This window comes from Canis lupus, chromosome 10, assembly GCF_011100685.1.
Source record: "Canis lupus familiaris isolate Mischka breed German Shepherd chromosome 10, alternate assembly UU_Cfam_GSD_1.0, whole genome shotgun sequence".
Taxonomy (NCBI): domain Eukaryota; kingdom Metazoa; phylum Chordata; class Mammalia; order Carnivora; family Canidae; genus Canis; species Canis lupus.
The window spans coordinates 49,305,612-49,333,319 of NC_049231.1; the positions used below are offsets into that span (position 1 = coordinate 49,305,612).

Genomic DNA, 27,708 nt, shown 5'->3' on the forward strand with positions numbered 1-27,708 from the left:
TGAGCTGGAGTGGCAGCTATACTTGGCCTTATATCTGTCAAAGCTCATCAAGTTGTATTCTTGAGATCTATACATTCCACTTTACGTACATTAATTCTCAAAAAAAACCAAAAAACAAAAAACAAAAACAAAAACCTCTTTAAATTCTTCAAAAGAAAGGGGTACCTGGGTGGCTCAGTGGTTGAGCCTTTGGCTCAGGTCGTGATCCCAACCTTTGCCTATGTCTCTGCCTCTGTCTCTCATGAATAAATAACATGTTAAATTCTTTAAAAAAAAAAAAAAAAACCCTCACTTGTAAGTCCTTGGACATTTAGGCCGGTAAATTCCACCCACCCCCAAAACCATTTGCTATGCATACAGAGGTTGCCCCCAGGAGAGCGGAGACCCTTGTCTTCAGACTCCCAGCCGTCCTTCTTATTGCTTTTCCTGCCCAGTGATGGGTCTTCCATTGCCTGCTCCTCTTCCAGCCTCCGCTTCTCTGGAGGCTTCAGCTGCCACAGGTTGCTCCCATCAGGCAAGGAAGTGACTGACACCAAGCGCCAAAGCACCGAGAGTAGGGCACACTCCAGGCGGGTTTCAGCCTTAGAGGAGGACCTGAAGAGGGCCACACCACATAGCGACCCCAGCCACAGCTGTCATTTAGTGGCCACATAATATGTGCCAGGCACTGTGCTCAGTGCTTTCCATGAAATAAATATCATTACTCCCCCCTTTCCTGCAGATCTTTTTTTTGTTTTTTAAAGATTTTGTTTATTCATGAGAGGCAGAGATGTAGGCAGAGGGAGAAACAGGGTCCCCACAGGGAGCCTGATGCAGGACTCGATCCCAGGACCCCAGGATCATGACCTGAGCCAAAGGCAGAGGCTCAACCACTGAGCCACCCAGGCGTCTCTCCTACAGATCTCTTAAAAGGAGGCTGCATAACTGTGCCCTGCTGGTGATAATTGCCAGAATCAATCCAGGCATGTGTCCCCAAAGCCAGGGTTCATTGTCTCTATTTTTATGTGGTCTCTCAGGAGGAAAGGAGGATTTGCTCATTGTGGAATCCCAGGCAGTGGTGGGGAACACTGGTGAAGGGCTTCTCTGTATCCTTCAGTGAGACCACCCAGATGGCTGCTTTTACCTCTGTGTGAGGCCGGCACTGGCTGGCTGCAGTGATGAGCCAAAAAATGGATTGATTTCAGTGCTCTGCATGTACAAGTTATTTTATGTTTATTAACGACTAGGGCTGCCATTAATCCCTCATCTGCAAGGCCCGGATTGATTATGAACCTGACAGAGGCCCTCCTGGGGTACGGGATGCAGCTGAATACCAACCAGGGTGACTAGAGTTTGCAGAACCACTCTGCCAAGCTGCCAGGAGGAGCCCTGCATCCCTTAAATCCCCGCCTGCCACCGGGCTCCAGGCCCATGGGACCCTGAGTGACTGTGCGTCATACCCAATCAATCTGTGACTGACCGTGCAGTAAGGCCACTTGGCCTATTTGCCTTCCCAATTGTTTTCTGCCTCACTTGACTTGAGTCTCTTCTCCGTTTAAATTTGATGGAAATGAAATGGGTTATAAATGACCCAAGCCAGAGCCTTGGGACATGCTCTGCTCTTCCGAGGATTTGCAGGGAAAGCAGGTTCAGCTAAAACATCTGTCCATGGGAGGGAAGAGAAAGTGAGGGCCTGGAGAGCAGAGCTGCCCAACACCAAAGACAGTGGCTCTCAAGTCCCATTCAAAGAAGGTCAATGATGGTGAGAGATGGGAGAGTCACCCCTGAAAGCTTAATCTTCTTGAGATCCATGTGGGTGCCTGGGAATCTGGGAATCAGCCAGTGTGAGAGGTCCTTATGGGAGTGCCAAGGGGGAGGAGGAATCATTAAAGGCCAGTGCAACCAGATTGTGACACAGGTACCAACAGATGGACTGGGTTGATCCTCCCCTGCCTGCCTGCCTGCTTCTCAGTGCTTCTGTGGAAACAAAGTCTGGATGAAGATGGTGTTGCCACAGTCTTGATCACTTCAGGGTGCTGTCCTGTTGCAAAGTTGAGTTGTCACCACCCTCTGACAGGCCACAAGCCCTGCGCGTGGGATGGGAAGTGGCTTCATGTCAGCCAGCAGCACCGAGGACTGCTGGCTCCCGGGGATTGAGCAAGCGGTCACTGCCATCCTCACGGCTGCAGATGCAGGCTTTGGAGTCAGACTCGGGTTCAGAGCCTGCTTTGTCACCTTCTGCCGTATCGTCGTCTCTCCTCCTTATGTCTTAATTTTCTGATCTGTAAAATTAGGATAAGGATGGTACCTTCCTTATAGATGGTTGTGAGGATTAATGGGATAGTATATGTCAAACTGCCTATCACCATGCTTGGTGCCCAGCAGGTAATCAGTGGGGCCAGTGGTGGTGGTGGTCGTCGTGGTCGTTTCCTCCCTCCCAGCCCTTTGAGTGGCAAGATTTCTGTAAGCTTTACCTGCCACAGAGGCTCAGCATGCAGAACCCAGGGGCCATGTCCTCTCAGCCCTGCCACCCTTGGTCCTTCTCTGGCTTCAAACCCCCGGTGGAATATCCTGACTTGGCCTTCACTAGGCTATCACCAAGAACCAGTCTGACCCCATAGGGAGGTCCATGCTATGTGCTCCGTGTCCCAGGGCTTTCCATGTTCCAGGCCTGTACTTGTGGCCCTGCTCCTATGGCTGGACCTCCCTGGGCAGCTGGTTCCTGTAAGGGAGGTCTGCCTCTCTGGTGCCCTGCACTCCCTTTCTCCACTCCCACCTCCTACTTGTGCTAGACAACCTCTTGTTTCCCTTTTTGTCTGGTCCTGGATCCCAGCCCCTTCTGTCTAGCCTGTCCTACCCACCAGCCAAGTCCCAGTTATGGCCCAGTAGACCCAGGCCCTATGGATGTGTGTAGCAGCCCCGAGATCACATTTCAGTCACCAAAAGTGATCCATGTCAGAATAGGGGTAGATAGAACAGTCTCTGAACCTCTCTCCATCACAGAATGTGTTTGCTCTTATCGTCAGAGTAGGATCACATAAATTGTGGTATATCCACTCAATGGAATATTATTTAACGTTACAAAGAAATGCAGGACTGACACTTGCTACAGTGTGGATGAGCCTTGAAAGTATGATGATGAGTGAAAGAAGCCGGACACAAAAGGCCACGTATTGTAGGATTCCATTTATAGGTCTAGAATAGGCAAATCCATAGACACAGAAAGTGAATTAGTGATTGACAGGGGCTGGAGAGAGGGAAATGGGAGATGCCAGCTAAAGGGGATAAGGGCTTCTTTTTGGGGTGATGAAATGTCCTAAAATTGACTATGGAGATGGCATTCCAACTCTGCGTAAGACTAAAGACCATGGAGGCCACATCTTAAATGGATCAGTTGTATGTTGTATGAACCATACCTCAACAAAGCTGTTGGCAAAAAAGAAATGACTCTATCAGAATGCTGAAGAAAGATTAAGGTTTCTAATAATAAAATGCTGACATAACTAAATTTTTACGTGTCTGCTGATCTTCAGGTGCATGGAGACAGCTTTTCACGTAGGTATAGTTACAGTGTACTGTTTTCATTTCTCTTTTCAGCAAGCACTTGTTACAAAGCCTTTATAATCGTCATTTGTATACTATCAGTTTAATAGTTTGCGTCATTTTCTAATAGGTGTTCAGTTTTCCAGATTTGTTGCGGTGGTGGGTATTACTATAGACAGTATTTGTATAGAACTAAAAAAAATTCTTCAGAGTTGTTTTTTGGAATTGAACTATCCGATCAAGTCTCTTGCAATGAAATGTATATGTCTTTTCTAGCCTATTTTACCCAACAAAGTTTGGAGGCTTAAAAATGGTTTAGAAGCGGGAGGAAGTCAGAGAACAATGCACGTGTGAGGTCAGCAGTGTCCTCCTGGAATAGTACTAAAACTCACTCTCCCACCCCTACCCTAGACTGTGCTCTGACGCTGCTCACATATAAATTGTCTAAACGTTAGACATTGGCTAATAACTACAGCTGTGGGGAACAATTAATCTATAAATTGCACCGGTTGTAAAGTCGTGCTGTGCAAGACAATCACGTATGGGTGCTCAGGGGTCCCATCTCCAAACTCAGTGGACTGAAGTTGAGTCCTTACTGTATATTAATGTGGTACATTCAAACCAGATGTTCTTTGGCATGGAGACACACAGAACCTTTACAAATGTCAGAATTATTTCAAACAAATGAAAAAGCAGTAATAACTTAGTGGCAATCTAATTACTCCTAGTTAGCAAATATAAAAATTTAACATTTGCTTCCAATCTCTCTCATTGGCTTTGTTAAAGAACTAAAACATGAGATACAGTTGAAGTCTCCTTGGAGAGGAATGTCTGTCCTTCCTCTCTATGCAGAGGTAACCACTGGACTGAAGATGGTATTTAGCCCATTCTTAGGGTTGTTGTTTTTTACAAATGTGTGTGTATGTCCCTAATGTTTTGTGAATTTGATTTTATATAAATGGTATGAAACCAGACTCATCATTCTTTGGTAATTTTTTTAAGGGAACATTATGTTTTCATGTCGTATATGTGGTGCTATAGGACGTCTGGTGCACCCATTTTAACTACTAAATGATATTCCTTGTATGACAACATCATGGTATTTATCTAGCCGCATGGTGGGCCTTCAAGTTGGTTTCAGTTTTTGTTTTTTTTTTTTTTTTACTGCCACAGACTATTTCAGTGAACATCTTTGTATGTCGTGCTCTGGGTATATTCTAGCATATAGTATATGCAGTATATAGAACAGCCAGGTTGTGGACTGTGCACATCGTCAGCTTAGTTATTACTTACATGTTCTTTAACCTATATTCGCCTACACCCCTACTGGCAGGAGGTAAGAGTTTATTTCTCTACACTCTCACCAATATCTAGTAATGCCAGATTTTAATTTTGGCCCAGCCAGGATGTGTAACGGGGGGCATGCCATTATTATTTTAGTCTCTATTTCTCTGAATAACCGTAAGGTGGAAGATCCTGCTAGGGTTATTGGCTAACCGTATGTCCCCTGAGAAGAAACTATTCATATCCTTTGCTTATTTTTCTTCCTGACAGTCAGTCTTGTTCTTATTAACGGTAGGGGTTTTTGATAGATAGCGGACTACCAAATCCGAATGTTGCAAATATCTTCCCACAGTGTCTGTGGCTCGTCATTGTAATTTATTTATGGTGTCTTCTGCACAGTACCGCTTTTTAATAGGGTTATATTTGGTGTGCTTTTTGCATTCTGTTTTAATAAGTCTTTCCCTGTCTAAATGACGGAGATATTTTCCTACTTCTTAAAGTTGCAGTGTTTTGCTTTTTACACCTGGTCTAATTCTACTTTTTCCCCCCAGTTTAAACAACCTGTGGACCTGCGATTGCGTTGTGATCAGTCTATATTCTTATCCATTGATCCTCCTGTTTCAGATCACTGTTCTATTCTTTTGGGCCATCTGTCCGTCCCTGTACCCGTGTGTATTATTTTGATAGCTTAATCCATGAAACAAATCTTGGCATCTGATAGAGCACACTCTCATTCTTTATTTTTGTTAACTTTGTTGTTGCTGTTGCTATTTTTGGCCGTTTTTCTTTGAATTTTAGAATCAACTTCTCAAATTCCATGAAAAGCCTACTGGGATTTGAATTGGAAATGCGCTGATTTTTTTTTTTTGAATTATTGATCTTTTAAAAGGTTATGGATCTATTCAGGTTTTAATTTCTTCCTGAGCTAAATGTTTTTATGAAGTAAAACATTTGCCTAAAATAATACTCAGAGAGTATGTCCCTAATTGGCATCCTGGGGAACGTAGCAAAGGTTGTTTTCCGCAAAATAAATTTTTGACCAAAGCCTGAAGCTATCTTCAGCTTAGTATTTTGTGGCTTTTCTCTCTCTCTCTCTCTCTCTCTTTTTTTTTTGGCCTTTAATAAAATCAATATATTTACCAAAATGTAATGCTGAGTTCTAATAATAGGTATAAAAACATACCACTGCTTTCTAGATCAGGTAATTTTTTTTTACCCAGTAATGGATGCTAACCAATTTTTGGGCTTTAGATGAGTACATTTGATTTTCTTACTGAAAGCTTAATCTTGAAATTTGCTAGCAGAATTACAGTTATGCTCACAGAGTTCATTTTTTCGGTTTCTCACTTTGTGATTCTGAGGTCAGCTCATGAAGATGTCACAGCACATTTGCATTGGGTAACTCTGGCTGGATGAGGAGAAAATAGCTTTCAAGGTCATCACCAGGGTTTATTCTTGACTCTGCTCCAGTTTCTCCAGGGACTACCAGATGCCTGATTTGATGATGCCCTGGGGTCAAGTGTTTGTCTAATAAGAAATGCAGTGAAGAAGATTACCAGAGGCCCACGGAGAGCAGAGAGAGATGGTACCGCGGGGTGGCTGCTCAGGCCCCGAGGTCATGCTCCTGTTGGCTCACGGGGAGAGGTGCTCCGGGATGAGGAAGAGTAGTTGGAAGGCGAGTGTGAGAGGACTGGTGTTCCTTGAGTACCTCTGAGACCTTGGCTCCCCTCCGTAAATGTCCTCAGACTGCCAGATGGATCTGTTCTTTGGCCTATCTTTGCCCGCTGGGTGGCCCCAGCATTTCTGCCTGGGATCACGTTCACTTGGCCATTCTGGCAGAAGGCGCCAAACGGTGTCCTTCCATTTCACTTGGCGTTGTCTGTCCCTGGTCACGATCACGAGGTGTGTTCCAGCCCATTCCAGAGCTTACTCCTTACCCAGCGATGGGTGATCGATCACTCTAAGCCGGAGCTCTTCAAACACGGTGGTGCTGTCTGGTACTCTGCTGGCTGCACCGCAGTTCCTGGGGAGCAGACCGAAATGATGGGTATTCCAGCCTCCCCCAGTAGGACTGGGGATGGGTTCAGGGGTATGTGGGTGCACCGGCTTCCTGGGTGACCGATAAGCAGCCAGGTATGAGGGAACAGCTTTGTGTAGACTGTTGTTTCCACCCCCAGCCATCTCTCTGATATGTTCTTCTACCTTGCAAGTCTTTAGGCTTCCATTATTCCCCCTTAACCCTGACTCCCTCGCTGACGCTCCGGGATATCTATGTATACCTAATCTCCACCCGTGGGCCAAGCTGCCTCTGATTCCCGAAGGATAACTCTTTTGTCATGGGACTACACTTTGATGTTAACCACAAGATTTTTGCTTTGCTGTCTTTAGGTTTAAAGGCCCTGCTATCACCAGGGCCAGGCTGGACCACACAGCATCCAACACATCTGGCAGCCCTGTGCCAGGGGCAGATGTAGCAGAGGCTGACTACTGTTGTGCAGTGCACAACCTACACAGTCACCCACGGTGGGCTTCGTCTCCTACATCTCATTCCTTGAGTTGACATCATGCTGGATCAAAACACTATTAGAGTGGTTGTGGGGCTGTAAAATTTGACAGCCTCGGATGACCAAACTCTCCAAAAAACTGTAAATCTTAGGATGCCAGAGCTGGAAAGGACTTCAGAAATCACCTCGTGCAATATTCCCATCACACAGATAAACAAACTGAAGCCCAGAAAAGGAAAGGGACTGTCCCAAGGGCTCACAATAAGGCAGAGATAAGCAGAAAAACCTGGGCCCCCAGCTCTGTGAGGGCTCTCATTTCATCACACCTGAGGCTCCTAGGCCTTGTGAAAGTTAACACCTTTCTGTGTGTGTAAGTGGCTTAACCACAGAAGCACACTGAAGTTTAAACCAATAAAACACCCTCCTTTTGCTGAAAGTATGCTAAAGGAGCATGAATTATAGCAGAATTTATTATAACATCCCCCAGAACCCTTTAAGGGTTCAAATTAAGGGGACATTAAAAAAAAAAAAAACCTCTATTTTACATTTAAATTGCTATGTTAAAATTTAGATTTACCAAACGTGAATTAAGGTATAATTATTAGCATTACCCAAAAATGTAGTCACTCGTCAAAAGCACTCACCACAGGGCTCCTTTACATAGCATTTAATGTATATTTGAAATTGGGTATGATCGATGGGAAGTCCACTGACATGCAGCTTTCCAGGAACACGACTTAATTGTAGGAAAAATAAGAACACTGAAGGTGCCTTAAGTCATGCCACATGGTGCCAAGGTTCTATTAGAGAAACAGTTTCTACTTTCAAGGAGCTTATAAACAACACAAAACACAGTATAGTCAAATAACACTAAAGATTGCAGTATGGGATTAGGCTGGGTTAACACACACACACACACACACACACACGCTAATTTCATGGACAGGACATTCAAGCCTTTTTTTGACATGAACGAGTGGTGATTGAGATAACACATTTCTTAAATAGTTGATAGCTCTGGGATAACCTTCGACCAGTTGCTCTCAGACTTTAGCAGCTGTGTTAGATTACCTGGAAGAGACTCCCTTCTGAGGCTCCTTCCTCTTCCCTGTCACTATGGGGTCCAGGCTAACATCCATTTAACCCTCAGGTGATCTCGATGGAACATACCTGGAGAATTTCAGGACCAGAAGGGACTTGCAAATCCACAGCCATCCATCCATGTAATTTTGGAGAAGCTGAGACCAAGGCAAGCCAAAAGGCTTATGTAGGGGTTACATCTGATTACTGTCAGAGTCAAGACTGTATCCTCCATTAGCTGATTCCCAATCAAGAGCACTTTTGATACACTTTTCAATTAGGATAGAACATCATCTCTCTGCTCTTCCCTCCCTCTCTCCTTCCCGCTCCCTGAATGCCAATTCCCATTCCTTCCTCTCCCTTGTCCTTGGACTGCCTCCCCTGGAATACCCAGTTGTGAGTCATGCCCCCAAAACATGGAACCCAAACATTTGTTCAATGTCACGGGCAGCTGCTGAGTCAGAAGCCACTGGAGTGGTCCATGCTGCTGCCCCTGCAGAGCCTCTCCTGGTTCTTAATTGCACCGCCACGCACCCTTTCCGCCAGTGCTTCTCAACACTGGCTGCACATTAGAATCCCCTGGTGAGCTTGAAAGAAATAGCATGCCAAGTTTTCACCCCCAGAGATGGTGATTCAGTCCTCTGGGTGGGCCCCAGGCACTGGCATCTTTCGGTACTCTCCAAGTGAGTCTCATGTGCAGCCAGGGTTGTGAGCTAGGGTCATGCAATATTAGTCCTAATTATTTTTGTACCTGTTAAACCTAATTTGCCAGTTGATGTGGGTGAAGCACAGAGGGGGGGGGGAAGCTTTCAGGGAGGTGAATGGATTCACAAAAGCTGTTTTCCTAAGGCTTAGGAGCTGCACCACCCTCCCCTGCGGTCTCATCTAGCATCTGTGCCTATTAAAGAGAAATAAAGGAGACGTATATAAATGCCTTTTTTTGTTGTTGTTGTTATAGCTTCTTTGGGTTTTGGAATAAAACATCTTCTGGCTGTGGAAATACCCTCATCACCCCTTGAAGGATAGGGAACGTCAGAACACACACCTCTTTTGGGCCAGGAAGCTCCATCTGATTCACCAGTGATTCCTAATTTTGGCCCCAGGTGAAAATCACCCTCCCCTCCCCACCTCAGGGCATCCCCCCAGCAATTTAAATGGGAACCTCCGAGGGTAGGACAAGTCCTCTATGTATCTTAAAGCTCCCTTTATCTTCCCAGAGAAAAAGGCTCTAGGGTCTCTTCCTGGGAAAAGATCTGAAGCAGCTGATTGTAAGGAGGGCTCCTGGGCTTCCAAAATGGTGACCCCAAATGCCCATGGGAGAAACGAGCGACTTCAGGGAGGAAGGCAGGATGTCCAGCCCCCAGTCCTCTTCACTGGAGCCATGTGCCACCCGACAGTCCCCTTTCTAGAGCTGGGCTTACTTCTCCGCATAGCAGGTGCTTGGGGTGCCTGAGAATTCGGGGTTCTCCTGTTAAGTGATGCTCTTTTCCTTGTCCCTCTCACAGCCACAGGCTCTCTGATCCCTCCACTGCCAGTGTCCTTCTCCAGCACCCAACCCCTGCTCCCTAAGCTGCTCCTAGAAGCTGGTTTCTGAGACTTGAGATACAGGGCACCTGGCCTGCTCAGGAGCAAGGTCTCCAGCTCTCCCTCCCTGCGGCCCTGGGGGCTGCTGTTAGGAGGGTGGCTTAGATGGCAGACAGATCAAAGTCTCTTCTTTTTGGGGGCTATTTCCTGTCCCTCGGTGTGGAATTCTCCAGTAATTCTGGTGATCTAGAATTCTGGTGATCTAGGGGATCAGAGATGTCCAGTGCAGCCAGTGTTGCTTGGAGTTCCCTCACTACTTGGCCCAGGGGCAGGAGCGTCACCTGCGAGCTTGTTAAAGATGCAGATTTTCAGGCTCCACCCAGGCCTCCTGAATGAAGTTGCTTGAGGCCCAGGTACCTGTGCTTTACCAAGCCTCTGGGGATTGAGTGGTTTTATTTTATACCCACTGGAATGGTAGCATTCTTATGGCTATTTTGTCTACCTGCAGATAATATCTAAACTCACACCTGCAATCTATACCTAGAAAGGACTGGCCTTGGGCAGAATTATGAGTTTGGACAAGTCCTCTTCAACTTTCCAAGCCTTTTTAAGGCTTACCTCTCACTTTGAAGGGGGGCCGTGGGGTGTACAGGCTCTTTGGCCCCAGTGAAGGAAACGGTTCCCAACTCCTTCACACCCATGTCTCTGTGATCTTATTAGAGGGGGTCCGTGTATCCAAACCAAAGGAGGACTGGTAATTTACTTATCACTAAAGCTCATCAGAGTTCAGAGTTTAAATGCTGGTTAGAAAATTTCTGAAGAAACAACAATTTCCTTGTGATCAAGTAATTCCTTATCAATACTGCACTTGGTATTTATTCTTTACCATAGAATAACCAAAGAGCAAATAGTGAAATGTAACATGAGACTCCGAATATGATGGCAGTAACCCAGCATGATATCCTTGCATCGCTGTTCTGCTAGATTAAAAGACTAATTAAATTGGCCTATCTAATATAAACATAAGCATACATGAAAATAGGAAACATCCGTAGAGGGAGCATATGAACTCAAGATACTTAGTCAAGGAGGGCTAAAGGAAAAAAGAAATGTGTAGAATTTATTTTTTTTTTGAAAGGAAAATAACCCTCATTTGTATGTGCTATCATGAAAGGAATCTAATACATGGGAGCAATCACATATCAAAAGATGCATTTACTTGCACGATTGTGGGTCCTTTAGGGGTTATGAAATTGTCTATAAACCGGGATGGATTTTGTCTTGTGACATTTTAATCACCCAGTGTGTGAAGAAGCAGCTCACAAATAGTTTGAGCTGTAAGCAGATGAGTTGCCATGTGTTTAATACCAGATTAATTCTCTTACTATTGTCAATACTTTGGTGTTTCATTCATTGATGGTTGGAACTAAGCAATGGGTGTGTTAGAGGTGAGGTTGGGGAGACTTCGGAAGTCTGAAGGGCTGCTGCTTTTCCTAAAGTAATCCAGGCGAGGAGCTGAGGAAACAATTATGAACACCGCATCGAGCGCTCAGAAGGTGTATAATTAAATGTTTAGTGAATAAATGTCAGACTGAATAGCTATGGTGGCTCAGAGAAGAGGAGATCCCAGTGGACTGCTCCAGGACTGCTTTTGTGGAGGATTTAGGTCTTACAGGATGGGAAAGCTTTAGATGGGGGAGAGGGGAGAGGGAACCCTGGCCTGGAAAGGAGGGCAGGGAGGAAAAATGTGACTTCTGTGAGGAGCAGTCGGGATGGACCTCGTTAGGCTGGTAAGAGCAGGAGAAGAACAAAAGCTTTCAGGTTCAAGGTGGACCCAGAAGGTGAAGGGGACCTGCTTTGTGCCAGGTGGCCCAGCTCTCCCTGGACGAGTGTTTACAATCTCTCCTGCCTACCGAGTTCTCAGTTGGCAGGCTTCTTTAAATGCTGTCGCAGATGGTCTTTCTAAACTGTCCTCAGGGCGGTTCTCTGTACCTGTAGTGACTCTTGACACAGGGCTGAGGATATGGTAGGTCCTCCCTAATTACTTTTTTTTCCCTTCTTAAAATTTTTTTTCCCCAGGGAATATTTATGGACCGTCGAATTCCCCTGTTTTAGCATACATTTCTGCCAATTTTGACAAATACGTGCAGTCCTGTAGCCACTCCCACTATCAAAATAGAGAAGAGCTCCAACACCCCCAAATTCTCCCATTTATCTTTCCCTTTCACAGTGTACCACATTAAAGACGTGTGACATGCAGGGAGAAACCACTGATCCCTTTCCAATGCCTACAGTTTTGTCTTTTCCAGAACATCACTTGGGTAGAATTGTGCAGTATGTAGCCTTTTGAACTTGGTTTTTCCATTTAGCAGGGTGCGTTTGAGGGTTGTCTGTGTTGCTGATTGTATCAGGGATATGTTCCTCCTTGGTGCTGAGTAGACCTCTGTTGCGTGGATGTCCGCCAATTTGTTTATCCATCCCCCAGGTGAGGGACCTTTGGATTGTGTCCGGTGTTTGAGGACTACTGATAAAGCTGCTGGAGATATTCACATATAGATTTTTGCATGACTATCCCTTTTATGTGAGTAAATACCTGGAAATGAGATTGTTCGATTGTGTGTAGTAAGTGTGTATTTGATTTTATAAGAAACTGAACTGTTTCCCAAAGTGGTGAAACCGTTTTGTCTCCAGCAGTGTATGAAAATTCCAATTACTTTCCATCATCGTTAGCACTTGGTATTTCTCAAGTTTTATTTTCTTATCATTATTTTAATGTCATTCTAACAGGCATGTAGTGCTTTCAGCGTGGTTTTAATTTTTATCTTCCTAAAATGAATATTCGGCATCTTTTCATGTGCTTAATTGCCATCCATGTATCTTTTGTGGTGTGGTGTCTTTCAAATCTTAGATTGTTTGTAGATGAATGGATCAAGAAGACATACACACAGTGGACTACTACTCAGCCATAAAAAAAAAAAAGAAAAGAAAAGAAATCTTGCCATCTGCAACAACAAGGATAGAACCAGAGGGTATTATGCTAAGTGAAATAAATTAGAGTAGGACAATTATGTGATCTCACTCATGTGGAATTTAAGAAACAAAACAGAGGATCATGGGGGAGGAGAGGAAAAAATAAGATGAAATCAGAGAGGGAGACAAACCATAAGAGACTCTTAATCATAGGCAACAAACTCCAAGGGTCGCTGGAGGGGTGGGGCGATGGGGTAACTGGGTGATGAACAATAAGGAGGGCACGTGATTTAATGAGCACTGGGTGTTATACAAGACTGATGAGTCACAGACAGCTCCCTCTGAAACCCAGAATACATTATATGTTAATTGAATTAAAATCTTAGGTCAATTTTTGTTGGGCTGTTTCCTTATTACCAAGTTTTGAGAATTCTTTATATATTCTAGCCCTGAGTGCTTTCCCATATATGCAATTTGCAGTTATTTTTATCCAGGTTGGTGACTTGCCTTTCTAGTCTCTTAACAATATCTTTTGAACAGCAAATGTTACTAATTTTGATGTTCAATTTATCCGTCTTCGGTGAATTGTGCTTTTGATGTCCTAATATTTACCTAACCCCAAGGCCTCAAAGATTTTTTCCTCTGTTTTCCTCCAGATATTTAATAGTTTTTACATTTTTTGTCTATCATCTGTTATTTTTGGGTTTTTTTGTTTTTGTTTTTAAATTTATTTTTTATTGGTGTTCAATTTACTAACATACAGAATAACCCCCAGTGCCAGTCACCCATTCACTCCCACCCCCCCGCCCTCCTCCCCTTCTACCACCCCTAGTTCTCTTTTGTTATAAGGAGTTATTTTTGTATAAGGTGCAAGGTGCGAGTCTGTATTTCTTTGCATACAGATATCCAACTGTTCCAGCAGCGCTGTTTGTTGAAAAAGACTATAGTTTCTCCTTTGAACTGTCTACCTTTGTTGAACATCAACTGACCATTTATGTGTAGACTCCTATCTGGACTCAGTTCTGTTCCCTTGTTCTGTTTTTGGTTGCAGTGTTGGGAGTGATGGTTTTTCTAGTTTTCCACATTCTCAGCTAGGGCCCTAACTTGTTTTGAATAAATAGGTGTAGCACTTATAGGTGATTCAGATAAGGTGGCTGTTGTGGTCTCGACAGTTCTTAAAATGTGGTCCCAGACCAGCAGCAATAGCAGCACCTGTGAACTTGCTAGAAATGAAATTCTCAGGCCCTCCCCACACCTTTTGAATTAGAAAGTCCAGGGATGGTGTCTAGCAGTGTGTGTTTAAAGAAGCCTTCCCAGGAATTCTGATGCATGCTGACCTTTGAGAAACATTGTTTTAAGGAGGTGAAGACCTCAGAATTTAGATCATTTCGAAGAAAATGACAAGGATTATGTTAACAGGCTTAATCTAGGTTCTCCTGTGTCTAGGTTCTAATTCAGATATGATTAGACACCGTGGTCATGGCCTATCTGAAAGAGATTCTTTTTTCCTCTTCCAGCCTCGAAAACATTTTTCTGAGCTCCTGTGGCCATCACACTCCCAACAGGAAATGAGATTTCCCTTTAAGGAATAAGAGGGCATTTCTGATATCTAGAAAGGTTTCCAAGCAAGACATCAACTTCAAATAGAGCCAAGTCCGGGACCTAATGGGTATGCATTTCAGGTTAACAGGTTGGCAATCAATGGGAAGTTCTTCGGCTCAGTGAGTGGCAAGTTTCAGGTCCTCCCCACCCAGAAATCCGTTGGGGTTTTCCTGACTGCAAATAAGGAGGGGAGAATATTGTGCAAGCTTTTAAAGGGCCTCAGGCTTCCTGGGCTGCAAGAGGAAGATTGTGGCCCTAGTCTTCCCATGTTCCCGCAGGAGATGCAGGAAAAGCTGTCCTTTCAACAGATGGTTTGGAGCCGGCTGCTTGCCAAAGAGGCCAGGGCAGTTCCAGAGTAAGGGAAGGGTGCCTTCTTCAACCCTGCAAGCCGTTTTTTCCCCCTCAGGAAAATGCTTTAAAAGAGCAAAAGATACAATGTCATATCTTCATTGTAGCTCTACCTTCAACACACACAATATTTTAACCTCTTACTTTTAATTTTCCAGTTGTAGATTTGAACTGGGCCTTTGTTAACAGCTGTGTTTGGAAAGAAAGGATAATTTTTATTTAAACAACCAAAAAAAAAAAAAAAAAAAACCCTAAAACCCAAACCTGGCAGGATTAAATTTCCGTGTTTGTAGCCTCAAGATTGAGGAAGGGACCACCCTGGGGAAGAGAATAGACTTTTTCTCTATGCTGGACACAGGATGGCTTGGATCAGGCCCGGGGAACACTTCGAGCTGAAACTTTCTTCCTTGCTTGGTTTGAGCAAATATAAACCTTCTGTTCCAGAAAGTTGTTGCCGGTGTGGTGATTATATGTGTTCCTGCATCATACCTCACGTGACCACCTGCTTTTCAAAATTCTGTATGACACAACTGGAATCAGCACAAGTGGGTTGAAAGTGGGGGCTCTGGGTCCTTCTGCCAGTCCTTTGTGCTCCTCCCTGGCATGTGTATTGTGATAGGAAAGTGAGTTGTCTTTGTGAGTTTGCATATTCTGTTACTTTGCCAGTGGTCTGGTTTCCAAAACAATGTTCGGAACTTCTCATCAAACTCCATGTTCACTTGAAAGAAATTGGCCTCTCCCTTTCCAATCTGCTAATAATCTTTCACAAATTTTTTTTTTCATTTACAGCATTTGAGAAGGAAAGTTCATTAAAAAAAAAACCAACAACCATGAACCACCTGTTAGAGAAATATGAACAGCATGCTCAAATTTTCTTGTTTTTCCCAGTTTCCATATGTGATGAAAAATGGCAGGGACTGGGGAGATGTCCATTTCATGTCCTTTAACATGCATGGTATGGAGGGGAAACCATGAACTTTGGGGCCCAAGACCTTGGTACAAAATCAGGCTCTACCATGTAATAACCACATACCCTTGGGTGAGTCACTTAGATTTTCTCAGCCCCTCATTTGTAGAGTGTTAGGTAATAATACCAATCCTGTAGGATCCTTTTGAGAAGTTACTGTGCAGTAAGTGGTATCTATTATTATTTTTTTAATTTGTTTTTTAATTCAGGTATAATTAACCACAGTGTTATATTAGTTTCAAGTGTGCAATATAATGAATGCTTCTACAATTCTATATATTACACGGTGCTCATCACGATTCTTAGACTTTCTCTTTTTACTGGATTTCATATTTTGCTTTAGATGTGCCAAGCACCCACCAGCCTTGGAGGTAAACTTTCCAAAACTGATCTCCTGCCATCGTTCTGTGCAGATCCTACTATCATTCATGCCCCACAATATCCTCCTTTCCCCACTTGACATCTCCCAGTAGCATCTGAGAGTCACATACTAAACTCATAAGGGCCCTCCTGGAGCACCTAAGTTTTAACAGGGTTGAAAGCCTCAAGCTTGGAGGATAAAGCTCACACAGTACAGTTGAGAGCCACAAGGAGCATTTTGGTTTTTAGGACAGCAAGTAATATCTCTGAATTCCTGGCTTCCCAGAGGCAGGTCCTCGAAGCTCAGTTTTACAGAGACTCTGGGATCCGTATGATAGTGATCTGCTATAATGTGTCCTGTTAGCACTTCTTCTTCTGCTCTCTCTATCCACAGGCAGGCTACTTGTGTAACACAAAGTATAGACACAGTACCTAGCACCTAGGAGGCCCGTGGTAAATACTGTTTGAGTGAATGAACAATTCTCACAGGTAAATATCCCTTTTAATGTTTACCCTACATCGCTCCTACTTGGCTTTATTTATCTTTTGCCTCTTGAATTAGATATCTATTGATGTGTAATAAATTACCACAAATTTAGCAGCTTGAGACAATAATGGACGTGTGTTATCCCCTACAATTTCTAAGGGCCAGGGATTCAGGAGGAGCTTAGATAGGTCTGGCCCATGGTCTCTCATGAGGTTGCATGGGATGTTGGCCAAAGCTGTGTTCAGCTGAAGGCCCAGCTGAGGCTGGAGGATCTGCTTCTGATGTGGCCAACTCCCATGGCTCACAAATCAGTGTTGACTGCAGACAAGAGGCCTCCATTTCCCACCAAATGGATCCGGCCATACGGTTTCTTGGATGTCTTGTTGACATGGCAGCTGGTTTTCTTCAGAGTGAGTGATCCAAGAGAGAACAAGGTGGAAACTGCAATGTCTTTTATGATCTAGCCTCAGATAACACACTCTGCAAAACCTTTTTTGGTCATACAAGCCAGCAGATCATCTCTATTCATTGTAGGAGGGGGCTACATACTGATGTTAATCTCAGGAGGCAGGGATCACTGAGGTCCATCTTGGAGATTGCCCATCATACCTCTTATCCAGCCCTTTCTTATTTCTACCAGAAACTGACATATTTTAAAAAGATTTTATTCATGAGAGACACACACAGGGGTGGGCAGAGACACAAGCAGAGGGAGAAGCAGGCTCCATGCAGGGAGCCCAGCGTGGGACTCAATCCTGAGACTCCAGGATCACACCCTGGGCTGAAGGTGGTGCTAAACCGCTCAGCCACCCAGGCTGCCCACATTTCTTTTTACCTCTTTCTTCTAGATGCATCTCAGTTCTCTTCTGTTTGGCATCTCATCACCTAATAAGGGATAGCCAGACTCACTAGCATTGCAGGGATGTGGTGGAGATGTGCTTTGGCCAGGGGCAGTACTAAGCCATCACCACCAGTTCTTGACTCTTAAAACTGTATGATAGACCTTAACCTCAGCTTAACTCTTGCTGCAAAGTTTCAGCTACTGCTAAACCAGGACCCACTGGAAGAGCAGGCACATGCCTGCTTTGTAAGATTTCCAGATTAAGAAAGTGCCACCTTCCGCAAGTGAAGATGCAACTCTGGGGCTGCCCTGAGGTACTAAGGAATGGGACAGAGAGCTATGTTTGTAGGAGAGAGGTTGGACGACAATGAGCGGTAACCACTTCTTCCTCAGCGCTTTGGTGACCAAGACTATATACCTTAAGAAGTTGCTGAGATTCAAGGCAGAGCCTGTGGCCAATAATATCTGCCTCCAGACACAGATAACTTGCTTCCTTGGAGAATTTATTTTTTGTTTATTAAAGATTTTATTTATTCATGAGAGAGAGAGAGAGAGAGAGAGACCTAGGCAGACGCAGGACTTGATTCCAGGACCCTGAGATCACACCCAGAGCTGAAGGCAAACATTCAACCACAGAGCCCCCCAGGTACCCCTCTTACTTGGAGAATTTGATCTTCACTTGTACTTCATCAGCACGAAGACCTGAGCTGACTAGAGCTCCCTTCAGCATCTGTGGCCTCAAAATATTTTATGTTCAATAAACTGGAAAAAAGAAAATACCCCCCTCCCTTCTTCTTTCTTCTTGGTGGTTTTTGTTTTCTCTGTATGGGAGCTTGTAGATAGGAGGCCCAAACTTCCATGAATGTCTCTGTTGTTTTGCAGAGTTATTAAAAAACCATGTTTTCCCCTCAAAATAGTGACTGTTGTTTCTCCAACATTCCTGTATCACTAGGGGAGACAGCTCGAGGGGAGACAGGAGTTTCCAAGGCCCTGAGAATCAGGAACTGAGCATTTGTTTTCCTGGGCTGCCGTGTCCCCTGGTTGGGGAGAGTGAGTACCCAGGAGCTGGGCTTGAGAGACACACTGTGTGTGCATGTGTGAGTGTGTGTGTGTGTGTGTGTGAGAGAGGCACAAGCACACAACTCGAAAGAGCATGGGTTGGATTATGGAATGTTTTCAGTTCATAAAAGCATTATTGCTTTGACCTGTTCCTCCCTCTCTTCATGTACAGAGTTTTGGTCACAGTCTCAATGGAACATAAGAACAAGTTGAAGCAGGTTTTCTGAAGGCAGGGGGGATCTAAGTTCTGCAAGAGCTAGGGCCGTTATAGCTGTTTCTCTAGAAAGGCTTGGGGCTTGTTCACCTGTGTTATGCTTCCTAAGGACGGTGTAGCCCCCAGCTCCCTGCCCTGGGGACCAGGCTGGCCTGGGCTCCCAGGAGGGAGGGTGGAAGGAAGGCGAGCTCACGTCCTGGTCAGCACGGTCCAAAGGACCAAAGAGGGTAGGGTGTACTAACAACACATCCGTCTACTTCCTGGGGAGGGAGGCATGAGCTTAATTTGGCCCATTATCAGCCTGGACTTTGTGACTTCACAGCCGTCTTTCTTTTTATCTTCTTGCTCCTGCTCCTTCTCTTATCATTCTTTCACTGCCTTTTCTTGTCTCCTTTTCGTCTGGAAACTCCTCCTCTCCTACGTAGTGTGATAAGACAGATGTACCTGGCCCACTTCGTGGGAACCCTGCCCGGGGCTCCAGATCACTCTGGGACAGGACATGGCTTCTCTCGTGAACTTTGAGTGCTTAAAGCTGCCTTCCCAAGGCAGCTGAAGAAAAGCAGATTTAGTTCCCTGTGGTATTCTTGGAGGCACTGTAGGCACCTTCGAGAAGCTCTGTGGTGCCCAGGATGCGGTAGTGAGGCACTACTTAGGCACTAGAATTTATGGTTTGTAGCTCGCTGTGCTTGAACCTTCCTGAGCTCTGTGTGCCACGGACTGGATGACACTGAAGGGCTCGTATCAACAGCACTGGGTGGACGTGGGCTTTTCCATAGATGACCCCATAGCATTTTTGGCTGGGGTCCCTGTGGCAGAGGCGGCTTGTTACATATTTGGAGGAGGGATGCCAACCTCCACTTGGCACTGATCCCCAACCCCCACCGGCCCCACGATGACCAACTAGCACCTGGGCATGGACAGATGCCCTGCCTAGACTGCTGCCACCATTCTCCCACAGGCCTTTCTCATACAGTATCTTGGAAACACGGACAGTGGACAGCACCCAGCCTCATTGACATGAGCTCCGTGAGGGCTCAGGTGCCCAGGAATGCAGCGACAGCTCTGTTTCCTGTGATCTGAATCACAGGACCGTCACTGGGCCCTGCGGGGACTCTCACCCCACCCTTGGCTGGTGCCCCACTTGGCTGATTTCCTAGGCTGGGAATGTTCTTTGAGTTTTTAGCAGGTCTGCCTAGAGGGTTTTGGTCTGTGGTTTCCTCCTGGCAAGTAGTGACTTTTCCTGGGTACCAGAGGCATGCAGTAAAGTAACCCCAATATTTTGAATGGATGGAGGAGGGAGAGAAGGAATGAATGAGTGAACGAATGAATGAATGCATGCATGCAGCAGGGCAGGAGGCAAGCATATTTCCTGCTTAAGTGAAATCGCTTTGTCCAGTGGTTCTCTCTGTTCACGAGTGTGCCCTGCATCACAACATGGGGTTGGGAGATTGCCCGGCCCTTTCTCTCTGGGCCTCCCCCTCAGTGACCACCATCCCACTGACCGGCCATCACCATATCTCCCCTCACTTTATACTATGCCACTCTCCCTATCTTATCAGTGGCTGATTCTTTCATGTTTTCTTCCTACAAAGCACAAAGTAACTTAAGTTTTATTTTATTAAGTGGATAGAGTACAAGCTCTGCCATGAAGACAGACCAGCTCCTTCCGAAAGTGCAGAAGAGAAAGAAGAAAACAGTTTCTATTAAGTTTGAGATGCTAATCTTGAAATGCCTCCAGTGCTCTTCTGATTAGATTCCACACAGAATAAAACATGCAGACAACTGCAAGCCTCAGCCCTCAGACATCTCCGATTCTCCTTGTGTGACTCTCTGGGAAGACATAGATAGCATGGAGTAATCTCTCCTGGGGAATTAATTGCTGTTTCCTCTTTCCTGTTTTGAACAGGATTTTCTTTATTGTGTGAGTACAGCATGTAGAACGTATTCTTTGGCATCACATAAATATTTACTTCGTATTTAAAACTCCTGTCATGAAGAATTTATTTATTCTACTTGAAAATATAACCTATTTTCCTCATGGCAAATAAAAATAAAAGGCATGGCACTGAAAATAAAAGCATAGTTTTGAGGGTTTTTTTTTTTTTTGGTTTTGTTTTCCTTCCATTTATCTTGCATTTTTTTTCATCAGAAAGTCCATAAAGTCAAGCCAGCGAACTATTGAGAGGGAAAAATTAACTCCCCACAGATGGGGTGGCAAAGGTTCCATGTAGCTTCTATTAGGAGCTTCCCCGCCAAGCCATAGCCACCATTGTCTGGAATATCATGGTAATTCTTTGCTTTGTTGGTGGACACCTCTCAAGGACCAGAGAACAATAATTGAGAGAGTGGCCATGGCCCATCCCTTTGTGGTATGGAGTCTGTGCCCAGAACAGTACCTGGCATCCAGTATCTACAGAGTACATGTTTTTAGATGGACAGTTTATCATATACCCTTCAGAAATTTTCAGTGTGTATTTGAATATATTTATCCTCTTCTCTTTCTCATTTTATGTACATACTATATACCCCTTTCTTCATTTTCTTATTTATTTCTTGGTGGACTTAGCATATCTACTTTTTTAAAAACCACAGCATTAAACTCCATCCTGTGGGTGTATCATGAGCTAATCAGTCCCCTTTCCAAGTCTCTAGATGAGAGCAGAGGTGGATGTGTGAAGAGGTGGGCGGGGAGAAACAGTCATTGACTTCCATACAGTCGGGTACAAATGGGGCCCAGGCTGTTCTCCCATCCTCAGGAGGCATGACTGAATGGGCCAGGGTGGGAGTTTCTGAACTGACATTTACTGTTTGTTAGCTGTATGACCTTCAATAAATTATTTAGATCTCTTGAAGGCCTGGTTTCTTTGAAGTCAAGAATAGTACCACTCCATGGTATTAGATGATGTATGTAAGTTGCTTACATATCTCATGTATATGAAATAGTACCTCACATGTATGTAATAGCACCTCGTGGATATGTGATAGCTCCTCATGGGTATGAAACAGCGCCTCATGAATATGTAATGGTACCTCGTGCACAGAATAGTATTTCATAGATGTAAGGTACTTAGGATGGTATCCAGCACATGGCGGGGGCCCCATAAATTGTAGCTATTATTTTTCAGCTCCTGAAAAATCTCAGGTTTGACAGTTCCTTAGACCAAAAGACAAAACAAAATACCAGGGTGGATGAGTTGTTTTGTGTTGTGAAATAACCTGCCTTTGAGGACTGGATTCATTCTTTGCTTGGGTTCTAGGAAAAGCCTTCTGAGGAGGTCCCCAGCCTTTTCTCAAACCAGTTCTGTTTCTTACTGCTTTTGTCCTCGAACTGAGTCAGTGTTCCTTGCCCAACCCAATCTTCCTGGCAGCTTGCCAAGTATGAAGAAGGAGTCGTTTTTCTAAAGCCCCTAATGGATGGGGTGCGGAGAGAGAATGCTGACTCTCTTTTATTCACAGTGGCAGGTGTGGAACATCTGGAGGCAGCGCGGCCCCCGCAGGGTAAAGCAATTAGGGGGTGTCAGTGCAGGTTTTGCAGGGCAGGGAGTGAGGCTGTTTCACTCCTCAGGTTGTGTTGGCACCAGGAAGAAAGAGAAAGGTGCGTACCAGCTTGGGGTTTACGCGGAGCCGTTGCATTACCCTCTCTTGATAGATAGAAAAGCAGAAGCCCAAAGAGATTAAATGAATTGGTCTAGGACATCAAGCAAGAGTGGGGCAAAGGCAACAGTTATCTGGTCTCCTAATGCCTAGTTCAGCCATACTGGCCGAAAAAGATCGAAAGAGAGAAGTCAGAAAAAATAAAGACGACCCCATGGCATATTTGCTTGTGGCAAAGACCCCTGTGTGCCCTGAACATGAAGGGTAGCTGCCTGTCCTGTGGTGAGGAATGACAGCGGTACCCAGAGGCTGCTGGGCATGCATACTGGTCAGTCTGGTCCAGGCATCTGGGCCAGGGGGCTTGGGCAGGATCGATCCTTGGGTTTGGCAGTCCTTGCTACACATACCGTGGAAGGAAGTGCTGGCATGCAGGAGTTCCTAAGTCGGGGCCTGCCAGGTCTTCTTAAAGAGAATCCTGAGAGTATGGAGGTTAAGGGTGTATGTCCTTTCACGTAGGGGATGGTGTTCAGTCCTGGTAGGTCGGCTCCCTTATCGTGCAGGAGGAGATGAGGTGCGGGGAGGGAGGAGATGGCGCATCAGTGAGGCCTTCAATGATCAGACTGGCCAGGGAAGGTTGGCATACGGTGTGGTGCCAGGAGCTAGCTCTCCCTGTGTCTGAGAGAGTTCCTCTGGCTGAAATGGGGAGGTCGGAGCCCAGGGGAGAGGAGCCAGATGAGGCTGCTTCACCAGAGTCATGACTCCAAGGTGTGGGCTCTTTCTGCTGCTTCCGCCACCTGTCTGCAACCTGCCGTAGATGGTTCTGAGCATCGGGGCTACTAGATACTCATTGTGTGAAAGGTCCCAGGAGCTTGAAGTTGACAGACTAATCGAACCAAGCAGGAAACATGCCTGGAATGTTGCTGGGGGCTGCGGTAACAGAGGATCTCACAGTTGCTCCAGAGGACATCCCTGCTTCATTTTATGCCCTCGTGAACTCTTGTCATTATATCTGACAGATCTTCATTTCCACAGAGAGTTTCACTAAAGTTACCCAGCTTTTAGTTGGTCTCTCCCTTCTGCTGTGTGGCAGGTGTACCCATAAAACAAAGGATCTGGAACGGGCCAGATGGACCCTCTGAGGGGAAAGCCAGCCTGAGTTTCGCCTCTGAGGGCTGCTGCAAATGAAGGGTCACACCAGTGACAGCAGTGAGCATCCTTCGGTGTGGGCGTAGAGGGCAGGTCCGGGTAGCTCTTCCCTCAGTTCAGAAGCACTGGCAGCTGTGAAGCTGATGACATTAGGCCTGTCCCCCTCTCCACTGCAACGTCCAGTACCCTCTCCTCGCTCATGCCAAGTTAGCCCTCCACTTCCCCAGCATAGAGAACCGCTTTTAAAAGTCACTAAAGAGCATCAGAGAACATTGTTTTCCATGTACGGACAATCCATAAACCCATCATCCTACAAGAGCATCGCGTAATTCTTTTATGTTACCTTCAATCTGCAAGTGTGTTTTACACAGTTTTGTGTTCTTGTGCATTCTGTTTTTACCATCTCCTATCATTTCCCCATGTTCCTATGTGGTCTTAGCTCACCATTTTTAACTTGCTAGAAATGTAATATAATTGGTTAGACCCTTCTTTTTATGTTAGTCCAGTTACTTTGCTAAAACAGATATGCAACGGGGGAACATATATCAGTTATAATTATATAGTTTTTAGTTTCTGTTTATTGATTTAGACAGAATCCCAAATTAAAGGATCTGACTCTTTTTTGTGATGTTTGCTCCTATAATACTGCTTCTGGAAATCTTACCTCCCATTGCAATATGTATAATATGGATAGTACCATTTTAAAACAAACTTGTTTCTTTATTGGGTAAGAAACGGTAAGTCGATGGTAAAAACCAGCTGTTCTTTGCATTTTAAAAATTCCTAATAAGAGTGAATATTTTATAATTCTCCTATAAATTTTACGTTCATGTCATTTACACAGTTATCTCGAGGGATCTTAATGGATATATTTGGATTTGTTGATACACAGACCTCTGTGGTATTCTTGGTATTTAACTTGAAACTAATCAGGGGGAACGAGACAAATCCAGATTGTGGAACATTCCATAAGACAACATCCTAGGCTCTTCATAAATGTATCATAAAAAGGAAACAACAAAGCTGTTCTCCACTGAGAAGGCTAAAGAGATATGGCAACTAAATGCAAAGCAGGAGCTCTAAGTAGCTTCTGAAAAAACTTAAAGCTACCACAACTGTAAAGGGCATTTTGGGGACAGTTGGAGTAATTTGAATATGAACTTTATATTAGATAATATTATATCAATGTTACATTTCTTAACTCTGATAATTGTGGTTATTATGTAGGAGGATAGCTTTGTTCTTAGGAGATGAAGGCTGATATACTTCAGGGTAAGGTGTCCCTGTGTGTGCAGCCCTCAAATGGTTTAGTCAAGCTACATATGTTTGTATCCTATCGTACATTATAAATAATATTATAACATGATCATGCTATAATATTAATTATATTATAATTATACTGTTATATTTATGATATAAATGTAATGATACGTTAGCCCATATTATGTAAGTATAAAAATTACAGAAATTTTTCTTAATATATTTAATATATACTGTGTTGATTTTTATATCCACACCTGTATACATTTATAAATATGTCATATTCACACCATACACTCACACATACATACGCACACATGATACATTACCCTACAGGAATTGGATTTTAATGGAGACCCTTGACAGCAGCAGCAACCTCCCAGCAGGGAGGTTCTGTGGGCCTGAGGGACCCTTGGCTCCCATGAGAGGAATGGGGGATGGGAGTATTTTCACCAACTGGGGGCCCCATCCCCTTTCTCCTCTCACCTGTCCTGCCGCTTGGCACATGGAGGGCAGGGAGGTCCCCATGGGCAACATGAGGATTACATGTGTTTCCTTCTCCTGTAGCCTTCTGTTTTCCTATATCTTTGATATAGAATCTCAAAAGGCAGTGTGTGTGTGCTCCAGGGCAGGAGACACAGAAAGGTTGGGGAAGTTCAGTCAGATAATCAGACCTGACTTATGGGAAATTATTCTTGGCTCTCTGTCTAACCTGCTCCCAGGACCCACCCCTCACTGCTCACAGGTGGTAAGCAGCTTCTCTCCAGGTGTTGAGAACACACTACCGAAAGCAAGCTTGCTTGCTTCCTTCCTTGCTTCCTTCCTTCCTTCCTCCCTTCCTTCCTCCCTTCCTCCCTTTTTAACATTTATTTATTCACGAGAGACATAGGCAGACGGAGAAGCAGGCTCCCTGCAGGGACCTGATATGGGACTCAATCCCAGATCCTGGGATCATGACCTGAGCCAAAGGCAGACGCTCAACCACTGAGCTACCCAGGTGCCCCCTGAGAGGTCTTTAAAAGTCAGCAAGTTAATTATTGGGTTGCTATATTTAACATATTAAAATAAATGGAGTTTAGACCTTTGATTTGATTTCTGGTCATTTCTGTAAAAAATTGAGAAAGAGACCCTCGGGGACACCTGTAACCCTGGTTCTAGCAGGGCTCCTTTGAGAAAACTAGATTGGACTCTTCAGCAGTTTATCTGAAAATACAACTTTCCAGGATCAAAATGACTAGTCAATTTGAAGGATTTGCAAACCAGATTGCACCTGAAATGCATGAGGGGGCTGGCTTACTGTTTAAATGTGATCCATGGTAATCTGGTGAAAGCAGTTGAATGTGCATCCTCTGGCCTCGGCAGCCTGGGCCTGGGGTTTTGTAGATCAGCTTTGTAGCAAGTAAGGGATACTGGAGAGATTTATTTTTTTAATTACCATTTTTTTTCCTGCATCTAAAAATGGTAAAATATTCTGAATATAGTGAAAGGAGGGAGCAGAAATGAAAGTCACCTGTAATTGCACAATTGGATGGCCATGGCCAGATTTCTCTGTGTGTGCACATGTCTCTGTGTTAAAGCAAGGACACCTCCATGAGGACCTGGTCAGCTGGGTTGTGGTCGTTCGTTGCATCAGGGTAGGAGGTAGGCTTTCCATATTCCATCTCTCTCCATGTCAGAGACATTTCGAAAAAATAAGCTCCAGTTAAAAAGGGGACTCAGGCAAGCTCAAGGAGGGGAAGCTGAGGGGCTGAGGGCACACCCCCATCTGCGTCATCTGTCCTGAGGATCAGCAGCTCAGCCTTTTTGCTTGGAGGCTGCTTCCCCCCCTTAAAGCCAACACTGGGCATGTGCTCCCCATTCTTGCCTCTCCTTGACCCTCCACCCCTACCTGCCTTGTCCATACTGACAGACTGCTCTCGGATTCTACAGCTATTTTGGCTCACCCAGGTGCCCAAGGGCAGGGAACCATATTTCCAAAAAGGTCTAGGAGGAACCATGTTCCTTCCCCCCCAAGACTGACACTGTCATGGTGGCATGTCGGGTGGCGGAGGTTCTTGGGGGGTGCACCGGGTGTGGGTCGAGCCTTCCCAGTGCACTTTAAGCAGTGCCATGCAGGCCACCTTCCTGGGCCCTGCAGTAGCTCTGGGAACCAGGCAGGAGAGCCAGGGCCTGCCTCCCCTGCCCTCCAGGAAGCCAGAGGCAGCTCAGCTCTTACATTATGAGAGCCCCTCAGATGAGTGCTTTGGGGCCTTGCTGTCGGGAGAGTGAGCTGTCCCCCAAAGCATGTGGACAGTGTAATGTTGGCTTCTCCCTCCGCCCTCTGGCTTAGAATCTGGGCTCCACCACTTAGTAGCTGTGTTACCAGAGACAGGTTACATAAGCTCTCTATGCCTCAGTTTGCACATCTGTGAAGTGGGGATACATCAGTACCCTGCATGAAGGTTGTAAGGATTCAGTGGGCACCTGGCACAGAGTAAGCCCTTGGGAAGCATTAGCCATCATTCTCATTGTGTTAGTCCGCATGGGCTGCCATAACAAAATAACTGGTTTCAACAGCGGAAATTTCTTTCTCATAGTTCTGGAGGCTGAAAGTCTGAGATCAAGATGCCAACCATTAGATGAGGGCCCTCTTCCTGCCTTGTAGACACCAGCCTTCTCGCTGGGTGCTCATAAGTTAGTGAGCGAGCTCAGAGCACTACTTCTTCCTATAAGAGCACTAACCCCATCCTGGGAACCCCACTGTCATGAGCACTGTCACATCAGTATGTGAATGGGACCGGGTGGTGTGTGTATGGGGGGGGGGCACATACGTTCATTCCATAGCAATCATTATTATTAGTTCTGTTGTCGTTTATTAGCCCCCTTGCAGGGCTTTTTTAGGCCTGGGACAACCCCTGATGTGGAGGGAAGGAAGCAGTGGGGACAGTCCTTCCGTCTTCAGTGAGG

The 27,708-nt window shown here is 45.0% G+C and overlaps 1 protein-coding gene across 3 annotated transcripts in view; it reads left to right on the forward strand.

Moving 5' to 3' along the window:
* The window catches only part of PRKCE (protein kinase C epsilon), a 487,576-nt gene that overhangs the window by 275,803 nt on the left and 184,065 nt on the right, over positions 1-27,708 (forward strand). The window lies entirely within an intron of this gene.